The sequence below is a fragment of the Oncorhynchus gorbuscha genome, linkage group LG10 (assembly GCF_021184085.1).
Source record: "Oncorhynchus gorbuscha isolate QuinsamMale2020 ecotype Even-year linkage group LG10, OgorEven_v1.0, whole genome shotgun sequence".
Lineage (NCBI taxonomy): Eukaryota > Metazoa > Chordata > Actinopteri > Salmoniformes > Salmonidae > Oncorhynchus > Oncorhynchus gorbuscha.
The window spans coordinates 6,165,194-6,171,193 of NC_060182.1; the positions used below are offsets into that span (position 1 = coordinate 6,165,194).

The window sequence follows — 6,000 nt, forward strand, 5'->3', positions numbered from 1 at the left end:
AACTGTTATGATTCATCCTAACAGTTCATCCCATTCCAGGCTCACTACCACGGCTCTTCCAGTTCCAACCTGTTGCCTCATTCAATCCAAAGACAACTTCCACACTGAATGGACAATAAAGTTGTTCAAAGGACTTTTTGTTGTTGTTGTACTTTACCCGTTTTCCGATCATGTCTCATCGCTGCTGCAACTCCCCAACAGGCTCGGGAGGCAAAGATCGAGTCATGCGTCCTCCGAAACATGACCTGCCAAAACGCGCTTCTTAACACCCGCACTCTTAACTTCTCTAAGGTAGGGGGCAGCATTGGGAATTTTGGATGAAAAGCGTGCCCAAATTAAACTGCCTGCTACTCAGCCATAAAAGCTAGAATATGCATATAATTAGTAGATTTAGTAGCATAGTAAACTCTGAAGTTTCTAGAACTGTTTGAATGATGTTTGTGAGTATAACAGAACTCATATGGCAGGCAAAAAAAAAATGGAAAAAAATCCAACCAGGAAGTGGGAAATCTGAGGTTTGTAGTTTTTCAACTCTTTGCCTATCGAATATACAGTGTCTATGGGGTCATATTGCACGTCCTAGGGCTTCTGCTAGATGTCAACAGTCTTTAGAGCTTTGTTTGATGCTTCTACTGTGAAGTGGGGGCGAATGAGAGGGGATTGAGTCAGAGGTCTGCCAGAGAGTCATGAGCTGACCACGCGAGAGTGAGAGTTAGCTTGCGTTCCATTGCAATTCTAAAGACAAAGGAATTTTCTGGTTGGAACATTATTGAAGATTTATGTTAAAAACATCCTAAAGATTGATTCTTTACATCGCTTGACATGTTTCTGTGGACTGTAACGGAAACTTTTGACTTTTCGTCTGCACCTAGTGAACGCGCTTCGTGACTTTTGATTACTGGGCGAAACGCGTGAACAAAAAGGAAATATTTGGACATAAATGATGGACTTTATCGAACAAATCAAACATTTATTGTGGAACTGGGATTCCTGGGAGTGCATTCTGATGAAGCTCATCAAAGGTAAGTGAATATTTATGATGCCATTTCTGACTTCTGTTGACTACACAACATGGCGGATATCTGTTTGGGTTGTTTTGTTGTCTGAGCGCCGTACTCAGATTATTGCATGGTGTGCTTTTTCATAAAGTTAAAAAAAAATCTGACACAGATTTATTGTGGAACTGGGATTCCTGGGAGTGCATTCTGATGATCATCAAAGGTAAGTGAATATTTATCATGTTATTTCTGACTTCTGTTGACTGCACAATATCGCGGATATCTTTTTGGCTGGTTTGGGCTCTGAGCGCCGTACTCAGATTATTGCATGGTTTGCTTTTTCCGTAAAGATTTTTTGAAATCTGACACAGCGGTTGCATTAAGGAGAAGTGGATCTAAAATTCCATGCATAACACTTGTATCTTCGTTTATGATGAGTATTTCTGTAAATTGATGTGGCTCTCTGCCTTTTTGAAATCGGACAATGTGGCTGGATTTACAACAAGTTGATCTTTAAAATGGTGTAAAATACTTGTATGTTTGAGGAATTTTAATTATGGGATTTCTGTTGTTTTAAATTTGGCACCCTGCAGTTTCACTGGCTGGTGACGAGGTGGGACGCTAGTTCAACTGACGACAGCCTGCAGGCGTCCGCCCGCCACAAGGAGTTGCTAGAGAGTGATGAGCCAAGTAAAGCACCACTGGCCAAACCCTCCCCAGACCATATTGGACTCCTGATCACGGCTGGTTGTGATACAGCCTGGGATCGAACCTGGGTTTGTAGTGAGACCTCTAGCACTTCAATGCAGTGCCTTAGACCGCTGCGACACTCAGGATGCCTAAAAACAGGAACTTTTAGACTTTTACTCAAGTAGTATTTTACTTTAATCATTTTCTATTAAGGTATCTTTACTTATACTCAAAAATGACAATTTAGTACTTTCTCCAAGACTAGTGACAAGAAACTACTGAAGAGGCTTGTGTGACAGACAGACAGACAGACAGACAGACAGACAGACAGACAGACAGACAGACAGACAGACAGACAGACAGACAGACAGACAGACAGACAGACAGACAGACAGACAGACAGACAGACAGACAGACAGACAGACAGACAGACAGATAACTTTACTCTCCTTTTCTCCCCTTTCTTTCCAAGCTGCATCTTGACAACACAGGGAGTGATGCCGCATCCTGATAACACAGGAAGTGATGCCGCATCCTGATAACACAGGAAGTGATGCTGCATCTTGAACACAGGAAGTGATGCTGCATCTTGATAACACAGGAAGTGATGCTGCATCTTGAAAACACAGGAAGTGATGCTGCATCTTGATAACACAGGGAGTGATGCTGCATCTTGACAACACAGGGAGTGATGCTGCATCTTGACAACACAGGAAGTGATGCTGCATATTGACTACACAGAGAGTGAAGCTGCATATTGACAACACAGGAAGTGATGCTGCATCTTGACTACACAGGAAGTGAAGCTGCATCTTGACAACACAGGAAGTGATGCTGCATGTTGACAACACAGGAAGTGAAGCTGCATCTTGACAACACAGGGAGTGAAAAATTAAATATAATAAAAGCCACTGTACATTTGAAGTTGACTGTTATAAAGAGTAGGCTGGCTTGCTGGGTCCTCCATATTACACCACACGTTGACTGTTATAAAGAGTAGGCTGGCTCGCTGGGTCCTACATATTACGCCTCACGTTGACTGTTATAAAGAGTAGGCTGGCTTGCTGGGTCCTCCATATTACACCACACGTTGACTGTTATAAGGAGTAGGCTGGCTTGCTGGGTCCTCCATATTACACCACACGTTGACTGTTATAAGGAGTAGGCTGGCTTGCTGGGTCCTCTATATTACACCACAGGTTGACTGTTATAAGGAGTAGGCTGGCTTGCTGGGTCCTCCATATTACGCCTCACGCCAGCAAATGTTTTTTTCCGGCAGGATTTCGGCATTCTTCGGAATTCTGACCAGTTTTAATGTAATTACTCTAAAAATTGAAAAGTGGGATGTAATTTTGCATTGGGACTTTTAATGTGTATTCTAATGCAAATCCATATGTTACATTTGATGACTTTTATTCTACCTCCCCTTTAAGCAAATTACTTCTTGCACAGACGTAAATGCTCTGCTTTAAAAAAAAAAGAAGATAAATGTGTTTATTTAATAGCACGTTATGTAAACAGATCACGACATTCCAATGATCTAACCGGTAGTGGCGTTTTGACATCTGATATGTTGTTGGCTACTGGGCTCGGTGTTAATAACACATGGTCTGTCTGTGTGTCTGGGACTGGAGAGGCACACGGTCCACTCAGTTGAGTTATTGACACAGCATTGTTCTCTTCAATGTTCTCTACCTATATAGAAATCTAAATGTCTCAATTCATGTTCAAAATAATACATGTTGCTGACACTATTGAAACACTATTCAAACCAATGAGGGAACATTTCAGAACTTTGAAGCCTACTGTGTCAGAATGGTCTTTTTGCAGATAGAACCTTATAGTCACCAGCTCTTGATTTGCATGTTGAATATAATGAATATATATATATTTTTTATTTTTTTATTATTTTTTACCCAGAATTCAAAGATATAGAACATGGCCATGAGTGCATGAAACCTCTGTCAGCTACCTTCCTCCTGACTCCTCTGTCAGCTACCTTCCTCCTGACTCCTCTGTCAGCTACCTTCCTCCTGACTCCTCTGTCAGCTACCTTCCTCCTGACTCCTCTGTCAGCTACCTTCCTCCTGACTCCTCTGTCAGCTACCTTCCTCCTGACTCCTCTGTCAGCTACCTTCCTCCTGACTCCTCTGTCAGCTACCTTCCTCCTGACTCCTCTGTCAGCTACCTTCCTCCTGACTCCTCTGTTTCACAACATTCACATAGTCCTACACAACAGGAATGTGCTATTCCAAATTTGCATAATATTTTCAAGAAATAAATGTGTTTTTTCCCCACTGAAACTGCAGGAAAAATATGCAGGAATTTAGCAGGGTGTTGCATCTTTCACCAAGTAATAGTTTAAGACACAGATATATTATATGTTCTATCTATTATATCATTTAACATTTTTATCTAACCAGGCAAGTCAGTTAAGAACAAATTCTTATTTTCAATGAGGACCTAGGAACAGTGGGTTAACTGCCTTGTTCAGGGGTAGAACTACAGATTTGTACCTTGTCAGCTCGGGGGTTTGAACTTGCAACCTTCAGGTTACTAGTCCAACGCTTTAACCACTAGGCTACCCTGCCAACCCAGATGATTTTACCTTTCCATAATAACGGCCTGGAACGGAGCGAATATAGACCAGGTGGAAACCAAGTGGTAACTAGGTGGTAACCAAGTGGAAACTGGGTGGAAACCAAGTGGTAACCAGGTGGAAACTGGGTGGAAACCAAGTGGTAACCAGGTGGAAACTGGGTGGAAACCAAGCGGTAACCAGGTGGAAACTAGGTGGAAACCAAGTGGTAACCGGGTGGAAACTAGGTGGAAACCAAGTGGTAACCGGGTGGAAACTAGGTGGAAACCAAGTGGTAACCAGTTGGAAACCAAGTGGTAACTGGGTGGAAACCAAGTGGTAACCAGGTAGAAACTAGGTGGAAACCAAGTGGTAACTGGTTGGAAACTAGGTGGAAACTAGGTGGAAACCAAGTGGTAACCAGGTGGAAACTAGGTGGAAACTAGGTGGAAACCAAGTGGTAACCAGGTGGAAACTAGGTGGAAACCAAGTGGTAACTGGGTGGAAACTAGTTGGAAACCAAGTGGTAACCAGGTGGAAACTAGGTGGAAACCAAGTGGTAACCGGGTGGAAACTAGGTGGAAACCAAGTGGTAACCGGGTGGAAACTAGGTGGAAACCAAGTGGTAACCAGGTGGAAACTAGGTGGTAACCAAGTGATAACCAGTTGGAAACCAAGTGGTAACCAGGTGGAAACTGGGTGGAAACCAAGTGGTAACCAGGTGGAAACTAGGTGGAAACCAAGTGGTAACCAGGTGGAAACAAGGTGGAAACCAAGTGGTAACCGGGTGGAAACTAGGTGGAAACTAGGTGGAAACCAAGTGGTAACCAGGTGGAAACTAGGTGGTAACCAAGTGGTAACAAGTTGGAAACCAAGTGGTAACCAGGTGGAAACTGGGTGGAAACCAAGTGGTAACCAGGTGGAAACTAGGTGAAAACCAAGTGGTAACCAGGTGGAAACTAGGTGGAAACCAAGTGGTAACCGGGTGGAAACTAGGTGGAAACTAGGTGGAAACCAAGTGGTAACCAGGTGGAAACTAGGTGGAAACCAAGTGGTAACCGGGTGGAAACTAGGTGGAAACCAAGTGGTAACCAGGTGGAAATCAAGTGGTAACCAGGTGGAAACTAGGTGGAAACCAAGTGGTAACCCAGGTGGAAACTAGGTGGAAACCAAGTGGTAACCCGGGTGGAAACTAGGTGGAAACCAAGTGGTAACCGGGTGGAAACTAGGTGGAAACCAAGTGGTAACCAGGTGGAAATCAAGTGGTAACCAGGTGGAAACTAGGTGGAAACCAAGTGGTAACCGGGTGGAAACTAGGTGGAAACCAAGTGGTAACCGGGTGGTAACCAGGTGATGATTTAGATACCATTCCACTCATACCACAAACCCGTCCTCTCCAATTAAGGTGCCGCCAACCTCCTGTGATTTCTATGGTTCTAGATCTCAGAACATGTCAGATAGATCCTCTGTTCTGTAGCGGTTGATGCCGGTGTGATTGGCGTACAGTTGGCGAACTGTGCATATAGTGATACAGCACAGTTAATCCTCTCGTTCAGTTATAGGGATCAACGAGGATCACAGAATCACTGGTGCAGCAAGGTTACAACATATTTCACTCCATCACAGAGAGACTGCCTCTGGGTCCACTGAAATATCCAAGCGTAGAATATGGATCGAGTCTGGCTTGAATCTCACCGTTTTGTGGAAAACTAACGATAAGGAAAAACGACAACA

General features: G+C 43.5%; 1 protein-coding gene across 1 annotated transcript in view; it reads right to left on the reverse strand.

Moving 5' to 3' along the window:
- LOC124045472 (AMP deaminase 2-like) overlaps nucleotides 1-6,000 on the reverse strand; it is a 64,623-nt gene that overhangs the window by 57,883 nt on the left and 740 nt on the right. The gene's annotated exons all lie outside the window — the stretch shown is intronic.